At 37.3% G+C, this 26,170-nt stretch overlaps 1 protein-coding gene and 3 non-coding genes across 18 annotated transcripts in view; 3 read left to right on the plus strand and 1 right to left on the minus strand.

Annotated features, from left to right (window-relative positions):
• Nucleotides 1-26,170, plus strand: part of Liprin-alpha (PTPRF interacting protein alpha) — a 207,501-nt gene that overhangs the window by 74,997 nt on the left and 106,334 nt on the right. The gene's annotated exons all lie outside the window — the stretch shown is intronic.
• On the plus strand, nt 19,398-19,470 carry TRNAA-AGC (transfer RNA alanine (anticodon AGC)). Its single transcript has one exon. It is a non-coding gene; the product is annotated as a tRNA-Ala (tRNA).
• Nucleotides 19,734-19,806, plus strand: TRNAA-AGC (transfer RNA alanine (anticodon AGC)). Its single transcript has one exon. It is a non-coding gene; the product is annotated as a tRNA-Ala (tRNA).
• TRNAA-AGC (transfer RNA alanine (anticodon AGC)) lies at nt 25,002-25,074 on the minus strand. Its single transcript has one exon. It is a non-coding gene; the product is annotated as a tRNA-Ala (tRNA).

Here is a 26,170-nt window from a genome sequence, read left to right on the forward strand (position 1 = left end):
CTAGGTTAGGCGGCAGGCCTAACTCTAACCTCGCAAAAATAATTAAAAATGGGCAAATTTTGAAAATAACAACAATATGTTCAAGAAGGTCTTTTCATAATAATTTTTCATATCAATTTTTTTATGAATAGTTATCGGGTACCTAGTCTTTTAAACGCAAAAAATGTATGATAACGTAATATACTTGTCATACTTACGCGTTGTTACTTTTCATATGATATATACAAAAACTGAATAGTAGAACTCTCCAGTAAATTGTACATTCAGAATAACAATTTATTAAACAACGTTTCAAATGAGATATCTCGATCTTCCTTTCCATTTCAGTTTCTAAGATGTGTCTGTTAGTAGGAAGATACAATTTGAATTCTCCTAGAAATATATTTTTTTGATGGATAAAAACTTTGACGTGTTTCCATGTTCACTGACATTTTGTGAAAGCTGAATCTGTGGGGGCGGAGCCATATAAAAATGTCACCCTGTGTAGCGAGTTACTCTCTGAATTACTATTAAGAAAAACAATGTGCATGGAATATCGAACCGTTTTATATAATAAAACACTTTTTCATTCCAGAGGCATGTACTATAGTCAAACATGCAACATGATTTTAATCTATTTTGTAAATGTGTTGTCAAGTAATCAAACTGGTTGTTAATGAGGATAAATGCTTTTTAATAGTTGTACTAATGAACCAGTACCAGAAGTTGGAAAGGTTAATGATTTGGATACAAACACGACTGAAATCCCAACGGCATATATGAAATAAATAATAAAAACATTTACGTATGACTTTGCTGGTGAATTTACTCTTTTCAGTGTTGTTATTGTTGTTCTCTTCTATAAAATCCTGAAAATATTCAGTAGTTTAAAGCTTTTCTATTTTTCCTCATTCGCTGTTTGAATATTTTCTGTGATATATTGATTCCATTTGATTCTGAAGGTGAAATGATAAAAAAATTAAACAGTAGCGATTTTGGGCTCTCTACTTGTTCAAATTCAATAAACTTTCATTTCTCCTGAAGGACGTACTTTTGAAGATATGTGAGCTGAAAAGTTACGCCCCGTAGTAAGTTCTAGAACAGTTCAGAACATTCGAGAGCATTCCAAAACATTCGAGAACATTCCACGACAGTCCAAAACATACCGGAACATTCTGGACGGTTGGGGAAAGTTTGAGAACCGCCTGGAACGTTTGGGAACATCTCAGGAAATCCAGCATTCCAGAATAGTCTCGAATTCCGTGAGAGGTTCTGGAACATTGTGGAACATTTACTTAAAGACAACACGGAAAAAGAATGCCACCTTCGCCTTCAAAAACATAAAACAAAATCAATGTGATTGGAACCTTTTTTCATCACGTCTGTCGCATTAGTTACTCGGACCGCTTGACTTTGTTTCTTGCGCGATGATTTCAATTTTACGGTACTAACGTGAAAGGGCAATTATGGTATGCATGAAATGCCTATTATATTTTGTTTATTGACCTTCTCCATTCATACCCAAGGGGACATGGAGTAAACAAGATCAATGTCAATTCTGACTTTGCTGAATCAACACCTGGCGATACGCAGTTCTTATAACGACGTCACAAAAATTATTTATTTCCTCTGATCTGTTTTCAACTTTTGTAACCAACTATTTTACTATAAATACTTCTGGGACTGCATTCGGACATCATACATCACTCTGTCGATTGGTGAAAATTCATTTGATAGTTTATGAGTTTATCGCAATGATACACAGACACGGCAGAGGAGTTGGATTCTTAATATGTAGTGGTATTTCAGAAGGATTCCAATCTGCTTTGTGAATTACATTCCTACAATGTCTCCTGTACTCTACTTTGAATTTTCATGACTGGCTGCAAAGTGGGAAAGGAAAATACACGTACAGGCAAATAAAAACCGATAATACTATATTTCACAATACCATCCATATGCAATAGCAGCAGCGTCTGCTACATTCGGCATTCAGGAAATAAAGGCCCTTCCTACATCGCTTCTACAAATCTTCCGGTCGACTACCGCCGAAAGCCAATAAACTACAAAGGATACGGGCGTAAGGATAATGCAAAAAGGATCAGCCCGGTTTATTTCTAGTTCATGTGCGACGCCGCGCCGTGCTAGGCCATCTATGGATATCCATATCTGTGACGCTGAAGTAACGACGAGTATAAACGAAATTATTGATGGAAGAATGGCAGACGGAAAAGATGACCGGTCAGCAACGCGTGAAATCGGACACAGATGACGCATCCCTTTTGGTATAGGATAATGATGAAATTTTTTTTATAAAAAAAATAGACGGTACTAAATATAGGCTTTCACGGCCTGAGTCACGATTGAAGAGAACAAAACGTTTCGTTCACTGCTTTCGCAGACATCATCAGTGGTAGGTGTATTGACTGTGTGGACGGAAGTTATATGTCGTTATCAAACCACTGTATAGCAGCTCGGATTTTCTTCTCTTCAATCGTACTAAATATGTTTGATCTTGACGTAGTGTTTTCTGTTTTGATTTTGATCATTATTTTATGGTAATTTTGACATGACCGCATACAGTGTGCTCCAGCTGCAACTTGTCGCCTACCTTAGGCTAGGTTAGGTCCAAAGTGAGTGGGTCTATTTGACCCTCCACCGCAACCCGCAAGGGTTTATTGTGGCTCATACCTATTCACACTCTACCAAATAAACCCAGCTTCTTAACGAAGCTGATTAGTTTGTATGGTGAGTGGTCTTTCAGGTCAGATGGTTTGAGTACGGCTCTGCCGAACTCTAAAAACCTGATTCCGTCCCCAGCGGGGCAGGCACAAAGTATATGCTTTGCTGTTCCATCGTTAATGAGGTAGTCGGATAGTCAATGTGCAAGATTCCCACCTTGATACCCGTGACAACCTGACGATGCCTCAGATTCAACCGTGCAGGGCTTTTTCGCCTCTGGTTTTGGTGAATTATCACTTGAGCGCAAACGTTTGCTAACCTGCTCATGGGGGGTTTGTTCCTCCACCTGAGACACATTCTGCGTACGCCGCTCAAGAATTTGGTGTAAGGCAGTTTCATAAGGCGCCCCGCTCTTGAGGGGACGACTCAGTCATTCCCTGGCTGCACCATCAAACCTTTTTTTGAGGATCGGTTATTGGAACAGGAGTTGGAGAGTTGAGAAGCTCTTTCTCCTGAACTAAATTTACAGGGAGGTCAGTTGGAGTCGTAACCTCGACATCCATCTCCTGTGTAGACTCAGCGTCAGAAAGAATTTTTAAGTTTTCTCTGTCAAAAAAAGTCCCACGAGTTGCTAGGGAAAGAAGGTCAATCACGGCAGAGCCCCACATTACCGTGACAAGGCGATGCTACGACGAGAGGCGCCCGGTATCTCGAAGGTTCCGTAGAGACAGCTGATAGGCTCAGCGTCATTCATCTTCTCGGCACGGATACACACACCTTAGGATTGAGTCATCGGTAGTATGCCATTCAGATAGGGATTAACAGAACCTCAAGTGATTCTGTCATTCCCGTATCCAGCGAGGCTACGTAGAAGCAGGCATCCGATGGCCGGTTTGCTCAACCCTCACAACCCAAGCCAATGCATTAGCCAAAAACAGCATGCACAGTGGTTCAGGCAGTGAAAGATGAAGAAGGACAGCCAACCTGCCTCGCCTACCTTATCTAGAAAATCGTTGAGAAATAAATTGAAATCGCACTGATAAATTTTTATTTCGAAGAGAAACTACTCCTACTTCTAAATACGTTATCATTATGCCATCGACCGCTTCATTCCTTACTTCAAAGTCTTCAACAAGACTACTAAACTTGATGGGGATTCAATTGCAAACGCATGTTTAAAGTTACTGTTGGAAGTTGGAGGAAGGCGATGGAAAATAAGTTCAACTGTAGATGTGGGATTTTTTTCTCATTGCCTGGCATAGCTGTACGCTGTCTGTTCCTCAAAAAATACTTATTTATCCATCAGCTTCTATGTTGTCCACATCAAAGTAGTCCACTTCAGATATAATAAACTTGGGCCAGCGTTCTTTCCAATCCTCGATTCGGTTTTCATCTCCTCAATCGTCGCCTCAAACGCCGCCGTCCTCTCTTGGGCCACTTCAATTTTGGGAACAGGAAATAGTCTCAGGGGGCCAAATCTGGTGAATATGAGTAATGAGGCATGATTACGGTATTGTTTTTGGGCAAAAATTACGAACAAGCAATGAATAGTGCAAAAGCTATGAATTGTTTTTCCACAATACCGGACGTTTTCTTCGTATTGCTTCTCGCAAACGGCGGATAACTTCAAGATAATATTTTTTATTGGCCGTACGACCATTTGCCAAAAACTCCAGATGCATTGCGCCACGGAAATCTAAGAAAACAGTGATCAAAAACTTGACATTTAGTCGAACTTGGCGTGCTTTTTTTGTCTTTTTGTCTTGGCTCTTCCGGTCTCTTCCAGTGGGACGATTGGACTTTTATTTCGAAGTTATAACCAGTTATGATCCTTTAACGCAATTTTCTATTTTGTCACACAAAATTTGATGCAAATTCTTGGATCCAAGTCTTTCATAGCAGAAAATCGCCACACGTAGAACACTTCAAACTTTTATGCCTCTCACCAACAAACTAAACACAGCAAATAGCTGGAACTGTGAACATATGTTCGAAACGAGTCTATCAACATAAAAAAATAAAAAAATCGTACCTAGCCGGTAGAGTTTGAACATTCCCCTTATTTTTTTGAACAATCCACAATATGCCAGAGAGAATAAAACAGTTTTCACGATATACGAAATGTAGTTATTATTTTTTAAATCAACTGAAAAAACATATGTTTATCAGTTTGAAATTTTTTCAGTGACTACAAACATTCTTCACGTAAAGAAACAAATTTTCAGACTTGAATTTGGATACATCATTGTAATAAATTGACATTTTTCAATATATTTTTTACTAATCTAAGTACTACAATAAATAATGAAATTTGGAACAGTCATGAAATACAAATCAATGCAGAGAACTAAGTTTATAAAAAAGGGAAAGAAGAAAAAAAATCACATCAAAGTGCTGCTTCGTTCCCTACTGTTCATAAAAGAGGACAGATGCCTCATCGCTCACAAGTGGTTTTGGCGAAATAGGAAACACGTGTATTCATGCCACGTGCCACTATATGGGTGTCTGCAATATGCTGTGTACTGCCCGTTGTAAGTAGTCCTACTGTAATTTAAAAGTGCATATAGATTATAACGACAAGGAGCCACATTGCTGCATAATTGCTCATATCTAAGTCATCTGAAGGAAAGTCAATGGAAACATTCAATTTGCTTCTGAATCTTTCCGTTGGAGAGAATCTTTTCAAATGAATTACTAAAATACGGAGAAACTTATAGATTGATAAGGACTTTGTACATTTTCTTCTTTGCTTGCACCTCGAACACATTGGTTTTTCATCTCCATTCAGAGTTTCCTCTCTTGTAGAGGAATCCAAGCAATGTGACAAACTCAATTGGCCATTTTTTTGTGGAATAGGAAGCCATGACTCTTCTGCTTTTTTGCTGTCGCTCAATTTTTTCATCAATCTCCGTTAAGATCAATAATAATATGTAGAATATAAAAAAATTGCGGACAACCAAAAATCATACATCGTTGGATATATATGTGGAATGGTTAAAAACATATGTGAAAGTTTTTAAAATCCTAAACCAGTTTTAAATATGTTTGTTTCATGGTCTACTGAAAAATTAGATTTTTTGATAATTTTTTCTCTTTCAGGTGAGTCAAGAACGTTTTGAAGATATAACAACCTATCGTATCAAGTGAACCAACTGAAAATATTGTAAGTATATTCTTTCTTTCTTTGAAGGTGGTTAACAATGTTTCGTGGTGCAGTTCATTAGTTCGGACTTCCATTGTCTGATATGATATAAAACAATTTGAAATGCCTGAAAGAATCTATAAAAAAACAAAAAAATAACAATTATATCAAGCAAAAAAAAACTGAAATTACAATGAAATAAAATAGAAGCAACAATGAAAGAAACAAAGAATTTACCTAATAACACGAGATGAAAATAAAAAATTATCAACAAGAAATGAAAAGATTCCAGGCCTAGTTACTTCACGACGTTTCGATTGTTAGTATCCATAATCGTCTTCAGATGATAACCCTTACATTCACCACGCAAAGGGAAATAGTTCCTTCTGTGCTTTCACCATTAATTCATACATCGCTGATTATTGAAAAATATGGTACAATTAGTAGTTGGTCGGCCCCTCTCCCCCAAGCTCCGACACAATCGGGAGGGCCTGCCAGCACTATTAACCAATGGATACTCCCCACACCGTGGGGAAGGTGATCATTGGGTCCAGATTCATGTGCCCTTGGTAAGCACAGCGAGCCAAGAATGAAATCCTGTCGGGACAGGGTGATAGATGAGTTACTAATTAATCGGGCGCAGCGTTTACAAATAATAAAATCTATTAACAACCCCAACACAACGAACAAACAGAAAATAGTGAAACCTCGTGGCGAGGAGAATAAAAATTAGGATAAGCCCGACCGAAATCCCAGAACCGAATGAATCAATGCCTCGGTTCAAAAAATGTTTCTTCAGTCACTTTCGAAAATAATCGCCAGTGACAATATGGTTAGGGTCATGAATATATTCACAGAAGATTAACCACTTGGGCCGTTGTCTTACCTACTCCAAACATCCCAAGTGGCGTCTGTCATTCTAAAATATCCATGTGTTTTTCGGCAATAAACTTCGGTTCGAGAGAAGAGAATATTTCAATGGTTTGCCATGAAAAAAATACAAACATACTGAGTAAAAATAAAATGAAAGGAATTGTCATAAAGAAACCCAAGCAGATGGATATTTTGTTATTAAAAAATAATTTCCTAACAAGAATTTATGATACAAAAAATAAAAATCAATAAGGAAATGAAATGTTTCTAAAGTAAATAGTTTTAGGAATAACAGTAGAAATACAGTAAAACTCTATGACAAATATCTGAACGTCGAGAAGAACTACCTCAGGCTTATTAGCTTGTATGAGCCTGAGAGGAAGGAATTAATAGTTATTGCGATAACTGAAAGTTGGCGTGATGAAGCCAACAAAAGATTATTGGTTTTTCTGGTTCCTTTTCAGTGAAATTTCAGGAGTTTTCTTGTTCCTACATCAAACGAAGAACTTGGAAACAAAACTGTTCTCGGAAACTCGAAATGCGTTGTGACGAATTCCGCCTTATATTCTCGAGCCCTGCTCATGTCGAATTCGTTAGAAAAAGTGTCTGATATTCCATTAGGTTCGGGGGAAAGTACGGAAATACGTGCTTTCGGTTACCTGTGCGGCGTCGTAGCCGTAATGGCCGTAAATCCTGTTTGAGTCTAGCAATTGTAGCATACTCTCCATAAACTACGGAGCAGCTCATGAATGATTCTGTTTGTGTGACGCAGACGGTCAGAGTACGTGTTTTTTTTAGCGGATCAGTTTCTTTTTGAATTTAAATCTGCGCAATGGACCAACTAATGGACTTTTATTTATCTATTATTTTTTTATGAATTCAATGAGCAACTGTATAATACGCGTACTTAATGACAAGTTATTCTGACAAGGTTTTTGGCTATATTGGAAGTATATAATAATAATAATAATCATAAAATTAAAGCCTTTTATTGTTATTCGAGACAGTATGTGAATGGTTCATTCATAAACAGAATATATATATATATATATATATATATATATATATATATATATATATATAAAATGAATGATTTTTTTGCTGGTATCTTTTTGGCAACACTGTTTTTGACAGATCACGCGTGAATCGTGTCTTGTTTCATTGTCAAACTTGTTCAGTTTGGTCTATAATTTAACCAGGAATCGACTTAGAACAACGCTTGCAAATTATTGAATTTCATTATCAAAATTCATGCTCGGTGAAGAAAGTGCATCTTGCACTTCTTCCAATTTATGGGCAGTTTCGTCGGCCTACTGAGGGAGCTATTCGGAAGCTTGTGACTAAATTTCGAACCCAGTTTACATTATTGGACATTAAACCACCAACACGCATACGTAGAGTGAGGACCGAAGAAAATATTGCAGCTCTATCCGCCAGTGTTCGTGATGACCGTCAAATGTCGATTTACCGCCGTTCGCAGCAATTGGGCCTCTGTAACTCTACTCTGTGGAAAATTTTGCGAAAGGATTTGGGTGTAAAACCTTAGAAGATACAGAATTGAAGCTACACGACCTCCCACAACGTCTAACATTTGGTGAATAGGCCCTGGCAAAGTTGGAGAAAGATCCACATCGAAAAATTGTGTTCAGCGACGAGGCTCATTTCTGGATGAATGGATACGTTAACAAGCAAAATTGCCGCATCAGGAGTGAAGACCAGCTACAAGCATTGCAAGAACTATCGATGCATCCCTAAAAGTCACTGTTTGGTGTGGATTAAGGGTCGGTGGCATCATCGGGCCGTACTTCTTCAAAGACGACAATGGCCGGAACGTTACTGTGAATGGTGAGCGCTACCGTTTGATGATTGACGACTTTTTGTTGCCCAAAATGGAAGAATTGGACATGCCTGACATGTGGTTTCAACAAGACGGTGCCACACGGCGCGCGAAACAATGGCCCAATTAACTGTCGTCTTCGGTGAACAGTTTATCTCACGTTTGGGGCCCGTCAATTGGTCGCCTAGATCGTGTGATTCAACGCCTTTGGATTATTCCTTGCGAGGTCATGTTAAGGCTGTCTACAGGGATAAACCAGCAACGGCTGACGTGCTGGAAGCCAATATTGAAGCATTTATACGTGAAATACCGGCCGATATGTTAGAGAGAGTGTGCCAAAATTGGACCTTAATCATGGGCCATCTAAAGCGGAGCAGCAGACAACATTTGCATGGAATCATCTTCAAACATCAAATTATATTGATCGTTTTATCGATTCCAATAAAGTATTCATCAACTTTTTCAAATTTTTTGTGTTAATTTGAAAATCAAATCCTATACCTCTTAAAAAATCACCCCTTACTAACAAATTGACTGACAAAGAGGTATGAAAAAGAGGTATGTAGATTGAATGATTTCCAGAGGTTTACCTGAAAAAAAGTAAACTAATATCACACCAACGATGTGAAAGAAGACACAAAAATAATTTTATTTAAACCTGGTTGCTCCCATCATGCAAACTAAACTTTCCATTCTGAAAGGCATGAATTAATTTTAGCAACTTGAAATTAATGCGGAGCATTCATCAAGTCTGCGGAATTGATAAAAATTCCAGGAGTTTCCATTAAGGTCTCACTAGGATATAATATGTTCGTTACATTCTCCAGTATTAAATGGGGTATATTTCTTTTTTTCGCTCGCTTTTTCTCTCTGACACTGACCGTGATTTATCATTGTGAAACTCGTTTATTTTTCCATCGACTGACGTTCCAGATATTTAATGACTTTTTTCGAAGCAATTTGCCTTTCTCGTCATTGTGCTGCACTTCCGCGCTTTATTTCGTTCCAAGAGACTTTTATTCCGGTTTTTGATGCTTTCATCATTTGAAACCTGTTGAAAGATACTTGAATTTTGGTATTGCAATATTTTAGAATTTGAATATATTTCTTACTGTAGGTATTCTATATGGGCTACTTCTATCCAGAACCAATTGTATGCTATATTATGTTGTACTCAATCCCCTCAGAATAATCAAGTACAATGTATATTGTACTTGAATTTTGGAATGTCTGTACCATGTCCTAAAAAATAATCAATGTCCCTATCAATATATGTGTATCCTCATCTGAAAATTTCAAATCCACATTGCAATTGGATCGACTCTTACACTAGGTGCTTTTTTGCAGTTACAACAAATATTATGTAGAAGTTTTATTGGAGATTGCTGGTTCTAGTTCATGACCTTGCAATGCAATATGTTGGATTTCTGTTATTCACCAGTCGCACTTGAAAAACCCATATTTTCAGCTCAGTACTCTTTAGTGAAATCAAAGTGGGATTTTTCAAAATATTGCTGTGAATTATGCACTGAAAAAAAATAACGCGGTGGCCGCCGCTGGCCTTCGTCGATCGACTGTGATACGGCCAAGGTCGTGCTCAACTCTACTTGTGCTTCTGGATCTTTCTAGGTGTCACGTCTCTTCGATAATATTCCTGTCGGCTTCTGAAGACTTCCATTGGCATATATAAGCACTACTAACAGACATATGGGACTAGTCTAGTTGAAAGTGCGGTGCAAAGTGAGCTAATAAGGCGATAGACGTTTGAGTATTGGTCTGAAGTGCAGTAAAAGTTCTTGTGTCAGTGTAGTAAGGAAATAAAGTTGAGTTTAATTGTACAGTACGATCAATTATTGTCAAACCCTCGGAGAAAACGTAAAAATTTCATTTTAACCGATTCATTGGGGAGAAATTTTTCCCAGACTAATACACATCGAGCATATTTCCAAATAAGGCCCGATACATATACATTATACGAGGGAAAACAAAGTTATATATCCATCATCTAGGTTTAAGATAACCTGTAGTGAAACACAACTCTTTGATGACACTTAAAACATTCTGTCTGCTAGCTTGGTTTATTCCCCATGCATTGCTTCTACATTCATTTAATATCACGATTCGTTTCAGATTCATAATTATTGAATGAAGCATTGTTTTCTCTGCGTGTTTTTTTTCTTCACAATGATTTTGGAAAAATCAACAATTGAACGATTATACAAATAGCGATCAGTTGAAAAAGATGAGATAAGTCTCCTCCATTTTGGAAAGTAGCTTCCATTCTCCGGGGCATTCCACGAATTTGCGTTCGAATATACTTCTGGGACGTGTTATTCAACTCCTTTAACAGCGCAACACTGAAGTTCATTATTGTTCGTAGGTGGTTTTTCGAAACTAGTCATGGGTCGAAAGTTATTCCTCAAATGATGTATATCTCATACAATGATTTTAATACCAAACAAGGCATTCGACGCTCACCAGCTACATGACGAAAGAAAAAGAGTTTTTTCTCATAGTACGTGAAAGCCAATTGTCGCTTGTCTAAAACTTCAACACAAAACAAAGATACATCATCCCCTTTCACTGAGTCGGATGGTATGTACGTCCAGTATAAATCAAGTCCAATTAGTAGAAAAACCTTTTTACGAACCCGTGCCTCCAGTCCCTTTTCAGGATATCTGTTTTCCAACGGCCGAATACTTTTCCGATTGATTTTCCTCATTCGTCAGACCTGAAACAGCGGGGAAAAAAGAGCTCGTAAAGGTGGACATGGGGCCGTAGGGATTCGGCCTTCGACAGATAGGAACCCCGAAAGGGCAACCGTCTGGTCACCCGAGTGTTTTATGGATTTTCTCCCGACGGCGGTATGTAAGATTTGAAGGGCCGATAACCTGGGGTGACGTGAATATGTCATCGGAATCAAGTATCCTTGGGGAGTACGGACCCCTCGCGCAGGAAATAAATTGCATCGAAATTGTAGGCGAATGATTTCGAGCTAAAAGTTACGACTTATCGTAGAGTTGTTATTTGGTGCACATTTCTTAAACGGTATCGTTCGAAAATGAATTTTTGAAATATGAGTGTAATGAGTCTATAGAAAACAGTCTTTCGCGGCCTGTGTGTTCGATAGAATTTTTATGAGATGGAAATCTATAACCTATTCATTTTCAAAACAAATTTCTGGTCAAAATCTCAACAAATGCTATCGAAAAGCCACCGTACTGACCTGATTTGGCTCCGGTCGATTTTTTTCCCAAAACTCAAATTACTTTTCAAGGCACCCGTTTTCAGTCGATGGATGACATGAAAGAGAATTCGCAGCAAGTACTGAGGTCTACTCTAAAAAATGCGTTTGAAAAATGTTTTAAGGATACAGTTGTTTTTGATGAATAATATATATTTTGCGTTTCATTGACCAATTTCAGAGGCGGGTCTAGCTAGATGGCGCGGGACCTCCCCTCCTCTTGAACACAGAAAATGTTTGATTATGAGGAAGTAGCGTGGAGCCCAAACTAGTCCTACACTTACTAAATGAACCAAGACCCAACGAATTGCTTTGCTGACGGATTTGGATTCCAGGAAGATGAAGATGTTGTCGGTTGATTGGTCAAACCACCAACACTGACATAAAAAACTTGTCAAGTTCACATGGGTGTCACACCAATAGGTGGTTCCACTTATGTCTCGCTCGCGTTTACGAAGGTTAGTACTTTTCTTGGTTGTTCACATTTTGTCTTCAATCGAGGAACGTCTGCCCGGTACTGACGATGCAGAATAGGCTGAAACAGCTGTCTACCGGTGGCTCTTAAATTAAAATCAATGTGGAAATGATCTGTTCAAAAATATGTTCAAAATCTGTTTTCCCGTTAATCAGCTGTCGCCCCCATACAAACGACAACTCTCAGAAGTTGAGAAACATGTGCGAGCTAAGGACTAACGAGGTCTTACCTTTCAACGTGTGATTTCTAACACGATCAAAATAGTACTTATCTTTTGAAATTATGGAATTATTTTCCGGCACATGGCGTTCGTTTGCTTCAAAATGTAAACTGAGAAAAACAAACCGAATTCGCCAAAGGAATGCGGCATCGTATTGAAAACCATCGCACATTCCGGAATATGTTACACCCTAATTACCGTCATGGTTCTACACCGGCGGCGAAGTATTACCGGTCACGAAGGCAATTAGACCGGAATTCGACAACCATTAGAGGACGTATTCATCACACCGTTTCGGGATCGTCTATCCTCAGATGCTGCGGATTCCGGATTGAACGACTACCGTGCAAAGTGACGGAATTCTCTTCCAGATTTCCGGGTTTTTGATTAAATTAGGTGGCCGCTTAGTTCGCTAGCTCGGCTCGTATCCGTCTAGTAATCAAGCAACGCGCTCGGCGTAACGAAATTATGCGATTTTTTAACCGACTTTGAATGAATTTACCTTATTCTTTTACGCTGATTACAAAGTATTGATAAATCGCATTAAAAATACAAGTTCAATAATGATAATTGGACATCTCGTAGCAATTAAAAATAGTTATAGAAACCAAAAGAAAAGAGTCGGATGTAAACAATACATAATGAGTTTTTTAAATATAGGTGGTTCAGATCCGGCTCGAAGGACCACTATGTTGGGGTTTATCACCTTGAATTCGAACTCCAATTATTCTAAACCAACAAAACTCCAATGTTTGTTGTCTGTATTTATTGTTCAACCTTCTTGAATGATTACAACTCAACCTTCGTGGTATACTGTTTTACTTTGCTTTGAGTCGCACGAGTGTTATTGTTAACACCACTTGAAAATATCTAAACCCTACATGTGGCAAGGGTCAGAAATATATCTACATACATAAGGGTGATGCAGTTGTTCGATAACGAAAAACATTCCCATAGCGATACAAGACAGTAAATGTTGACTGAAGGTAAAAGTTGCGGAAAAACGGCCACATTTGCATAAAAAGAAAATCCTGTTTCACCAAGACAACGTACCGTCTTTCACCTCAGCGGTTGTCATGGCGAAAATCCACGAATTACAGTTTCAACTGCTTGATCATCCACCTTACTCACCGGATCTAGCCCCGAGCGACTTCTATTGTTCCCTCGTCTAAAAATTGCGCTCGAGAGACGGAGATTTCCGTCAAATGAAGAGGCAATCACCTTCCTGAACAATTATTTTGCAGATATAAACGCCGAGTACTATTTAGACGGGTTACACAGCTGGGAGCATCGCTGGGAGCATCGCTGGGAGAAGTTTATAGAGTTAAAAAGAGACTATATTGAAACATCTGAAAAAATGTCTTCCATCTTTGTTAGGTCGGAAACTTTTCAGACCACTCTCGTATGTGGGCATTTTCTCAAGCACCCTCGTACGTGGACATTTTCTCCAAGCTTCATTTCGTGCTGATGCAATAAATCATGGCATCGCAACATATCTGTAAGGCCGTAACGGATACTCTCGAGAAATTGACTTCGGTAACTGGGAAATTTATGTCGGCGCATCTGATGTCGTAATAGATATTTACGTTCGAGTCGATGATGTTTCTCTACCGGCACAAAGTAGATACATTCGCCGTATATTCAAATTTAACTTCGATTCCTGTCCGAATTGTTCATCTGTTCGCCGATAAATTTCTGGCAAACGATCCGGGAATGCTTCGTAGTACATGAGCCGGCGGGAGATCGACGTTAACCCGTCCACTAACCAGATGAGACTTTTTTTTTAATTTTCTATAATTAATAAACACGCCTTTGATATCTTTCCTATCACAAAACTGTCATGGCTATTTTGAATTCAATTATTTTGTATTTTCTCTTTTTCTTTCATCACCTTCGCTCTATTGATAACCTACTAGCGAAGCTTGATCACCAACAAATTTAATTGGTTTCAAATAATTATTTTTTAAAACCCAAACAATATTTTCTGGGCGCAATTTTACAGAATCTGGATCGGTTGCGTGAAGCCACTTGGAATTAACTTATATACGATTTTAATTTTGTCCCTTTAAAAGTAGCCCCCACCAGATATACTACACTTGTATCAGTGTTTTTTGAAATCCTCCAAGCACTCTTTGGTATGTTCTCGATATCTTTCAGCGATTCAAATTTTATCACCCCAATCGTCGCAAAACGCCATCCTTTCCATGTGTCTCTTCAATCTTGGAAACAGGAAAAGTTACAGGGGGCTAAATCTGGTGAATACATTGTTGTTTTTGTCAAAAAAATTACGAACAAGCAATGGCGAGTGAGCCTTGAATTGTTTTTCCACAATATTGGTTTATATTGATTTACCTGTTCATACCCGTTTGCCAGGTAGCTATAACTGGAAATAAGTAGGCAGGACTACTTTATTTGATACCAATTTTCATTGGTTAACATTTCGGTGTAGTTATCTAAATTGATTCACCTGTTCAGATCTGCTTACCAGGTAGATATAACCGGAAATAAGTAGGCAGGACTACTTTATTTAGTAGCGATTTCCATTGGATAACATTTCGGTGTAATTATCTATAAATTATTAATAAGTAGGAAAGTCTACCTGAACATATTCTCCATACAAAAATCAACGTTTGACACTAAATTTGATTGGTTATTAATAGAGTGATGGTGACGAAAAAAAAAATTATTGAAATTAATTTGATTAAAGATAGTAATGTCAGCTTTGCGATAAGCAAGTAATCATAGACGTGTTCGTTAAATAATAGATCTTCAAAAAAACTTGGTTTTTTATGTTTTTTTTATATATCACCTTCCACAATCTGAAAAATGAAGTTGAATCAATAGAGAATCTGCTTAAGTATAATAGAGGGAAAACTGAAAAGTTTCTGCGAAATATAAACCAATGAAGAGTCCAGTTAGTCAGTGGCTTGTCATATTTATAAATATTGCCCACAATTGGGACAAGCTGATTGAAACAAATTTATTATTTATATTTAGCTTTCAGTAGTCATTGACGTTTTGAAAAACAATTTTTTTCCGTTTTTATATCACGAAATTCATTTCAAAACATCCGCCTCAAATTGTGAATACATTTATGTTTTTCAAAAATAAAGAACAGTTAATTTTTGAGTTATATTTTTAATACTAAAAATATATTGAAGACTCGTATTTGAAATTATATTAAAAAATCCGATAAAAAGTGACACCTACATGTCTGTTTTTATATATATTTTTACTATTAAAAAAATGTAGTTCAAAAATACATTCCTCTATAATAAATTGTTCACTCAATAAACATTTTCACTTAGTAACATTTTTTTGTGTTCTAAAAGAACACTATAAATAATACCTCAATATTGATATCTAACTACAAAAAATAGTATTAACCGATAAATGCATTATTTAACAATATTTCAAAGAATATTAATTTATTTTCACAATACTATTTTTCAAACGGACTTTTTAAATAATTATTTCCATCAAGGATTCAATTTGAAAAAGATAATTAAATGTTTCAAACATTTAATCAGAAAAAATGTTCCATTCACATTTTTAATTTTATTATTTTAATAATAATAATAAGTGAAAAAATTGTTTTTGAGGTATTTGCAGAAAAGCAAACCGCTATTTATTTTTTATGCAATAGTTTCAAACTTTCACAATTTTTTGTTGGCTCCTCTCTCCAAAAGTTTCATAAAGTTTTCAAATGCCAATCCGAATTGAATGGTGTCTAAATAATGATGTTCAGTCTTGCCGCACATGTTCCTGAAAAATTGGCACTCGTGAACTAGACAAAATTCCTGGCGAACAATCCGCGAATACTTCAGTTCAAAATGTTCGGTTGTGCGGTTATCTCGCGCATTCAACTATGCAGAAATGTTCAATAAACTAACTTTTCGCAGCCATGAATTCACCTCCCTTTGGATATTATGCCGGAACGGTTATTAAGCTGCACGCGAAGAGGATTAATACGTCAATGTTTGTGGAAGGATGATGGATTTCCTCCACCGCTTACGTTGCGGTTTGATGCTCCTTGCAAAGGATTTCGCATATTGAAAGCGGTGCCAGTTGGATGTACGCAGAGGGGTTAAAGTAGTATTGGAAATTCAAAATTAGGTGCCAGTGCCATAGTGGTTAAAGTGCAAAACACAGATCTATCTGACCTAGATAGATCTAGGTTATACGTTCATGGGGAATGTTCCTCCTGACGAAAATCAAGTAGTTTTCATAACCATGTCAACCATTTTCTTTAAAAAATTATTTAAATACTTGAAAAAGAGGAATGAAATAGTGCATTCAACATTTAAAGGGATTCGTTTCTATTTCACCATTTGGCAACATCGGTTATAGCTAATAAAGGACAACGAATCTGTTACCTGTATGAGACAAATAAAGATGGCATATTTCAGAGGCGTGCTGTTCTGTTTACTTATGTTCCGAGTTCCGAGACATTCTGTGACATATGACATTTTGTGCACCTAACCTATCTTCCTCTATATAAATAAATAACAAAACAACTGTTGTTTATGTGGCTTGTGGAGGTGGTATTGAACTATAATTCATATTATGCCTTAATTGTTGATTTATAAAGATAATTTTCCTTTTTTAAAGTAGAATATCTAGGTACGTATCAATTATTTCAACTTGATATAGGCGATGTTGCCAATATGTAAATTAGAAACAAATCCTTTTAAAAATTGAAACCCAACATTTGAAACATCAATTTGAATACTTCTCGAAGTGAATTGGAAAAACTCATGAATTAAACCCAACTTTATTTTGTTCAAACTTATATTTGCTGTAATAACCCAAATTGAGGAACATTCTCCATTATATGGGGTCTTCCACCAAGGACTTCCGAACTGTCAAATCAGTTGTCAGTTATTCAATCTATTTTGCCAAATTACCATGGACGGATATATCCACCATCCAACAACACGTGCAAATAGTAACATTGTTTTCCCATTTCACGGTCGTCATATTCGTCCAACCGGGAGGACTATTCACAATGTGGTGAAAAAATTTGAGTCGACTAGTTCAGTTAACGATCGACACACACCCGTACGTCGACGGTGGTGAAACCTTTCCACAGATGATTGTAAATAGTACATATGTATTCAACAACACTAAGGACTGATTCAATAAAAATAAACTTGTACTAAATGAATCGAAGACACATATTATTTCGTTTAGAACAAACAAAGACAACATTGATTATCCAGTTAGAGTGGACCTTCAAAACTCTTGTTTTGAACTGTCGCACAACACCAAATTTTTAGGAATCCGCATCGACGAAAACATGAATTGGTCTTCTCATATTGATCGCAAACAAACTAAGTGGAATATCGTATTTAATTGGAGTTACATTAAAATATCTGCACAACAAGGCTACAAAAATAATATACACGGCTAAGTTCGAATCGATTTCTCGATACGGAATTATTTTTTAGGGAAGCAATCGAAAAAATTTCATATTTCAAAGATATTTTTTCTGAGAAAGAACATTTTTGGCTTTCTACTCCTCCATCTTGATACAAAAAAAATGTGGGAATCTTCCAAAGAAAGGAAGTAATCAATTTGAAAATAAGTAACTCTATACATGGATGTGTAGATCATGCAAAGAAGCAACTCTCAGACACCAAACTGGAAGAAAGCTCTCCTGAAACAGCTCCTTTTCATATAAACATTGAATTACACGAAAGAAAAAAAATCTTTCGAAACAAATACTTTTATATGAACACTGAATTATACAGAAGATACTTTTCTCTACTCAGTTTGTATTCCAAACATTAGTTATGGAATAAAATCAGATATCATTCACAGGAGTTCTACTTTGAATGAATGGTAACAAATTCCCAAAAATTAATCACTCCTAAAAATATGACCCCTTCAATTCAATTTTTTTTTTGAGAATTCAATGTTTGTAGACAAGAGTAATGATAACTTTTCTTTCTTTCACCTGTTGCATGCTTAATTTATTTTTTAGTATGTCTTAAAATTTGGGGGGGGGGGGTTCCGGACCTCCCCCCTTAGCTACGCCACTGATCTTGACTGCTGAGGTGTATTATCGTGGTTATGAAAACCGAAAGCCCTTCTCGATCGTTATTCAAAACGCATCAGCGTTACAATAAAGATTTCCCCCGTTGATTTGCTTGTCTACCTACATCAGCCGAACGAAGGAGGATTGTCTCCTCATCCTGTGATTACATTATTGCCAGTTAGTTACTGCAACCCTCTTCTGTATTTATCTATGCAAGCTCGATCGACTTTGTGCTTACCGATACGGTCTAATTGGGGCGTTGATTTCGTTAGTTGCGATTTCATTCAAGTAGAACGATGTTTGGGAAGGAAATGATATTTTGTAAGCCCCGTGAAAAGTATAAAGTGCGTTTCTGCGTTTTTAGTGAATTCTTCCATATTTGACCTTCATTTTCTCTACTCACATTCACTATCAACTTTTTTGAAGGAGTCAGTGTAACCCTCTTTCGGCATTGAAGGTCAAACAGTTCACTCCGAAAAATACTGCGTAAAATAAACTTTTTGAAAAAGTTGTTTTCATGAAGTTCGTCTATAAAGTAAGATTGAGTTATTGGAACAAATTATATATTTACTGAACAATTGACTTAAGAGAAACAAGTATAAATCCAAGAGGTATTTATTTTAACACAAATAGTTTGTTATCGAATTCGATTTTATATGAAAATCTAGTGGTATTTTGATTGGTGTTATTAGGATGCGTTGCGAGCGTTTCCTGGCGCCTTCGCCAAATTTTTGTTTTGTTTCCTCTCCCCAGTTTGCTTGGGTAATCCCTCCGGAGACTACATTTGTGATTGAAGATAGTATCTACGAATATCGAGTTTATACACTGGTTCGTTTTGAAGTGATGGAGGCGAAATGAAAGTAGTGTTTCGTCGTTGTATATATTTTCTTTCAAATTATTCAACAGGGGGCGTAGCTCAGATGGTAGAGCGCTCGCTTAGCATGCGAGAGGTACCGGGATCGATGCCCGGCGCCTCCATCATTTTTTGAATTCAGTTTTGAAATTCTGAAATCTTTTTTTTCTGTATAATCAACATTTTTTTGTATTTGTAATGGTACGTTAAATTATCCCTTTAACTTGATTTTGTGATCTATGCATTGGATAAACACGCGTGGTCAGTTAGCAACGTGACCTGGTTTTGTTTTGTAATTGTATCAAGTTGCAACCACACCTACATTGGATTTAATCGGTTACTGGCAGTTCTTGGTCTTTGTATGTCATTCTTTTCGATTTCTTTGTCAGGGGGCGTAGCTCAGATGGTAGAGCGCTCGCTTAGCATGCGAGAGGTACCGGGATCGATGCCCGGCGCCTCCAGATTTTTTATTTTTGTTGAAAATATAATAATAATAATAATATGCTTTATTATCATAAGACATAATCTTGCAGACAAAGCTTGGGTAGTAAATACTTGAAAAAAATGCAATACATACCAAATAAAAGTAAAAATAAAAATGGTGCATGGGTACAAACTATGTTGAAATGGAGGATACAAAAGATATGTATATATAAAAGAGTAAAAGTCAAGTTTATAAAAGAGTAGTCATAAAAAGTAACATTTAAGGCTCTCCTTAATTAATAATGATGAAAAATATGCGTAAGTCAGTTAAAAGCTATCTTTAAAATGTTAATCCACAGTATAATAGGGTCTATCAGATAGAAATTGTTTGACTAACTTCCTGAATTGGAAGTCATTTATATTGTCAGATCTTATGAGAGTTGTTTCAATGGAGTGATGAAAGTATAACTGAAAGAAGTATAAGAAGCCAATGTAAATAATGTTTTTTGTCTTGCCAGTGTCAAAAACTTTCAAGTTTTCAGTGTTTTTGTCCGGGTAAATGAGGTTACAAGACGTTTCATTTGTTATTAGATAACATACATATGTCCTGACGACATTACCTCATCTTTCATAGCCACAGTTGGTCACGATGTCCTCAAGGGTTGAATTTTGACCCGTTTTGAATTTTGCTGGTAACCAAAACTTTTATATGAGTACCTACCATGAACGTGAATGATATGACTTGACGACTGCCATCAATTCATTAAGTGTTTTACTATTCATCATTATGAACTGATTTGTGCCTTTGATGTCAGTATGGTGTCCCCAAAGGTCGAACTTGGGCCCGTTTCAACTGATTAAGGATTTGATTAGGTAAAATCGGAAAATTTACATTGTCGCTGGCAGAAGCTAAAACATTCATCTGGAAAATTGCCTTCTGGTAACTTACAACATTTTTCCAGAAACTAAACTCACTTTGTGATGCTCCTGTTCTTTACAATTACTTCGTGTTAAAGAAAGCTCTGGCAATTGTTTACGCCGTTGTTATTGTATTAATAAAGAGTTTTTCGAAACACCATTTGCAAACAACTGAAAATTTTATCTAACTACGTATACAAGCTGCAAATATTATTCTGAAAAATACATTTCCAGGTCTGGCAACTGATTTGACAGATGTAGCTTTGACAAGATGGCCGTTATCAATTGTCAAAGTTCGGAAGTCCCCGTTGGAAAATCCTATAGAAAATCATCGTTTCGGAATTCGTACAGTCCCACGGGAAGTTCGTCGACATCCTTCTTTCCAGAATTCCTCATTAAATTTGTTTCAGAACAATTCCGTAGCAGAAGCCAAACTGCTGATTAGTTTCGAGAATCCCTCTCCTTCGGGAATCGTAAATTTGTGTGACGTTGAGCTTGCGAATGTCAAGACAATCCTAACTCCTTGTTCTGTGCATATTCCACAATAGCGACTATGTTGTTTTCCGTTGTTATGCATGTTCGAATTTATTAGTTTTATATAGAATGGCTTGACAGGATTACCGCACTATGCCATCGATCAAATTAGGAAGAATTATAAATTGAATGGTTATGTTGGATTGGGTGACCTTTTCCATATTTTCTGGTAATTGCATTGAGTGATTATTTGGTGTTGAGGAATATCTGATAACGCGGCAAGTATCAGCACAAACTTCGACAGATCTGGTAAACGGAACTGTCGGGGAAGAACAAAGTTGCTGCAACAAATATGCTTGCCGTTCCAATTTTACTATACTCGTTTGGAGTAGGGAAGTGGACTCGGAAGGAGCTGTATCAACTCGACGTAAAGACCCGAAAAATGATGCATCTCTATAGGAGTTTGCATCCCAAATCGTCCGTTCCACGGTTGTACTTTCCCCGACAACAGGGAGGCCGTGGACTTTTGAGTTTGAAGTGTCTACATGACAGAATGGTACTGGATACAGCCTGTAAAGTCGTCAGGAGTTCAGATCCCATTCTCTGCATGGTCCGTGACCATAAGAGAGCAGGAATTGGAGCGATGAACTCGGTTTAGTTTTCGACACCGAACGAGGGGACCACAACTCTGTCACCGAGCTAGAACCCGTTCAGCAAAAAGCTCCTATAAAAGCCGCAGAGATCACCTCACGTCTGCGGAAACACAAGGATAAGCCAATGCATGGGGCTTCTTCAATAACATTGGAGACCTTGGCTTATCAAAGCGCCTGACTTCGCTTTCCTCAGGTCGAGTGGGCTGAAATCGGAAAGTGAGGGGTTCATCATGGCTTGCCTGACACAAGGTGCAGGGCCTGCCGCGAGGCGCCCGTGACTATAATGCACTTGCTATCAGCATGTCCATCACATGCGGTCTCGGCATATATCCATCGACATAACGCGGCCCTAAGAGTGCTATATTACCATATACGGTACTCTTACGGTATTTACGAGACACCAATGTTTTCCACCTGGGAATGAATGCACACATTTCAAAAATGAAAATATCCAGAAAAGTAAGCAGGAGGTTCTCTGATTAACGTCTGCTAAAATCAGTTCAATTTTTTTGGGCAATAAATATATTTGAAGCCAATGAAGAGCTTTCCCAAAGACAAATGCCATATCTGATTCTAGATTCTATATGTGCATAGTAATAATTTACTAACTGTTCTGTGGTTAATATTGGCTTAAGATTTCGTATCAGATACGAAACAGAACCTAGTTTCGATATCAGTTTATTGCAATGACTCTTCCAGTTCAGACAATTATCTAGCGTGAGTCCCAAAAATTTACATTTATCGGATAAAAAAAGTGTGTTTTCATTCTCATTAATTTCAATTTCTAGATTTGAACAGATTTTTTGCCTGTGATGAAACCGTACTAATAAAGTTTTTCGAGAAACCAAATGATTTGACTTAGTGTTTCAATTTACTTTCATCTGCATACATAACGCACGTATTCTCAGCAACCGCGGTCCCAACATCATCACAATATAATATAAATAATAGCGGTCCCAACACTGAACCTTGAGGTACTCCAATGGTCAAAACTTGTGTATTTGAAATACATTTATGATGACTATTGTCAGATCTATGAAATACTTATATATTGTACAAGTTTGAAAATGTCCGTATATGACGAAACTGCAGTAACGTTAGTTACAAATAGAAGTGGTAAAAAACATAGACAGTTTCATTTGTCTTTTCTTCGTCATACCATGTTTCTCTCAGATTTCCATTGTGAATTCCACTTTCGAAACCCACTGTACTACGTGCTAAAATAGTTGAAACTGTAAGCATATGTTCAAGACGTGTTTACCAACATGAGAAATATAAAAAATCTCTAGTAGAATGTACTTGGCCCGCAAAATTTGAATATTTACCTTATATATTTTTTGAATAGTCCGCGTATATCGACTTTGCGAACCGAAGATAAACACGAACGGATTCGGACACACACAAACGTTATTGAAACTGTTTGCCGTCCCACGTATGTTTTATTCAACGCAGGCTGACAACTTTCGAGATTACCTTTGGGTGTGGGATTATTTGGGATACTCTGAATCTTTAAGACAAATCTGAAGGCGATCTCGGCGGATCTGTTTCATTGGAAGTTTTTTCTTCAAATGCCATGAATGAAAGTTTTTCTGTCTGTTGACTTTTCAGATGGGGTTCGAACGCTTTTGAGGATCACATGCCTGTTCCAGATTTTGACTTCCTGGAAATTGTATATTATGGAATCGGCTGATATTTCATGTCCATACATAATTCAATCAAGAAACACTTTATTTTGTTTCGCTACAGGTACAATACTGGAAGAAAAAAAAATCGGAAGTCAATGGTTCTTTATACACTTAATACCCCAATTTTCAACTTCCATGTGATAGTGATTGGTTGAATAGTTGAATCTAACATTAAATGTCATCTGCATTAAATGTCAATCATCCATCTTGTCAAATGTGTTGACAACTGAAAATTCATCAATGTTGCTATTGAAGTAGTCGGTTCTTTGATTCTTTTTTTGCTGCCGCATTGCCATAGAATTTTGTATGGAATTTTGAGCAGGATTTTCATCCCTATTCAAAGAACATGGATCCATGCTATGCCATGGATCCATGGCATAGCAAAAACTTGCAATTCAGGTTTTTCCGTTCGATAATAGGAAAGTAGAATCAGATATTCATATAAAGGCACACTTAAAACTGTTTAGTGAAATGAAATGAGTAGAGGGGATAAGAGACTTTTGGAACGTACTTACGGTAGTGAGTGGGAAAGAGACGTGTGCGACGTGATCGACGCATAGAAGGACGGAATGAGCATCGAGTAGATTCATTTGATAGATAAGGGCGCGGTGGAATTACAAAAATAACGCTATAAAATTAATAATGAACAAAAAATCGGAATCAAGACAAAAACATGGCCACAGGCGTTGAAGAAAAAAACATGGTTGCCAACGTAATAGAAAAAAACATGGCTGTCATACAGGGTGTCTCATCGTTTAGGAAAAAAACATGTACGGGGGTGTCTCAAATACGTCAGCGTGGAAAATAATGATATAATAATAATAATGAACGAAAAATCGGATTGAAGAAAAAAACATGGCCACGGGCGTTAGAGAAAAAACAGGGCTGTCATACAGGGTGTCTCATCGTTTGAGAAAAAACATGTATGGGGTGTCTCAAATACGTCAGCGTGGAAAATAATGTTATAATAATAATAATGAACGAAAAATCGGGATTAAAGAAAAAAACATGGCCACGGGCGTTGAAGAAAAAAACATGGTTGCCAACGTAATAGAAAAAAACATGGCTGTCATACAGGGTGTCTGTTTGAGAAAAAAACATGTACGTCGGCGTGAAAAATGATGGTATTATAATAATAATGAATGAAAAATCGGATTCAAGAAAAATAACATGACGTAAATGTGTACAGGGTGTCTCAAAATACGTCATTTAAAAAACATGACATTCTTCATGCGTCGATCACGTCGCACACGTCTCTTTCCCACTCACTACCGTAAGTACGTCCCCTAGGGAATACGTTCCAAAAGTCTCTTATCCCCTCTACTGAAATGAATCAGATATTCAATCAGATGGGTTACACAGAAAGGTTTGAGAAAAAAAGGAACAGAAATATTCCCAACGGGCACTGAAACGCTTTTCTTCCAAATATAATCACTGCGTAGCAGTTGAGAGATAATAAAAAATTGAGGGTTCATACCCCCTTCAAAAAAAAAGGTTATAAAGTGGAGGCGCCGGGCATCGATCCCGGTACCTCTCGCATGCTAAGCGAGCGCTCTACCATCTGAGCTACGCCCCCTGACAAATAAATCGAAAGAAATGACAATGATCAAGAAATAAAAGCATTCACGTTCGATGAAATCCAAGGTAGGTGTGGCTGCAAATTGATACAATTACCAAAACAAAACGAGGTCACTTGTCGATGATGATATTTATTATATCAATTCGGATTTCAAAATCCAAGAAACCAAGGCGCATATATCGAAGGTAGAATTTTGATATCATTATTCGTTTTAATAAAAAAAAAAAATTCATAATTTTTATGAACGTCCAAAAATGATGGAGGCGCCGGGCATCGAGCGCCTCCATCTGAGCTACGCCCCCTGATGACGAATTCAAAAGAAAAGACAAATATCAAGTGAAGTTCGAGGTGTAGCGAGTTGAACTTCAATACGATGAGCAGCCACAATCTGTCTCGTATTTCTGATATGGCGGAATCAAATAGGCCAAGTCACTTGAACAATTTCCTTGAGAGTATCCCGTTTTTTCCTTCCGTGTATCAAAGTTGATTAAATCAAGTTACAATCTTACTGTGAATGGGTGACTGAAAGAATTTTATGGCTGAGAAAAAGTTATGCGAATTCCCTTTGAGAGCGAATTTGTGAATTGACAAACATAAACTCGTAAGTGGCAATTCACTTTTCTCATATCAGGTGGCAAGCGAAACCGTATCGAGAAATATTCAAGTTTTATCGTATCGAGTTACGACTTCCATAAAACACTGTGTCACTGGATGGTTTATGGTGCACTGACTCATTGCAATTTGCCATCAATTCCGAGAATTTAGCACACTTTATCGCGCATAATGTTCCCCCGACGAAAATTATGACTGACGAAATTATGACACTACGGCACGTCGGGGCGGGTTTATATTGCAACTTTTCAGGAAATTTACGGCTACTTCCACGAGATAAAAACTCTAGTTGATGTCGATAGCTCCGATGAGAAATGCGATAACGGGCATAAACATGGGTGCAAAATAAGCATGATATTTGGTGCAAGCTTTTTGGGACTAGATTTTAAGTATTTCATTCAAAACATATATTAGTTTTTGGGAAAGAAAGTTTTTGGCTTTCTACTACTCCATCTAGACACAAAAAATGTGGGAATCTTCC

This window comes from Leptinotarsa decemlineata, unplaced genomic scaffold (genome assembly GCF_025532065.1).
Source record: "Leptinotarsa decemlineata unplaced genomic scaffold, Ldec_3_MD MMD2_tig00026361_RagTag_RagTag, whole genome shotgun sequence".
NCBI classification, from domain to species: Eukaryota; Metazoa; Arthropoda; class Insecta; order Coleoptera; family Chrysomelidae; genus Leptinotarsa; species Leptinotarsa decemlineata.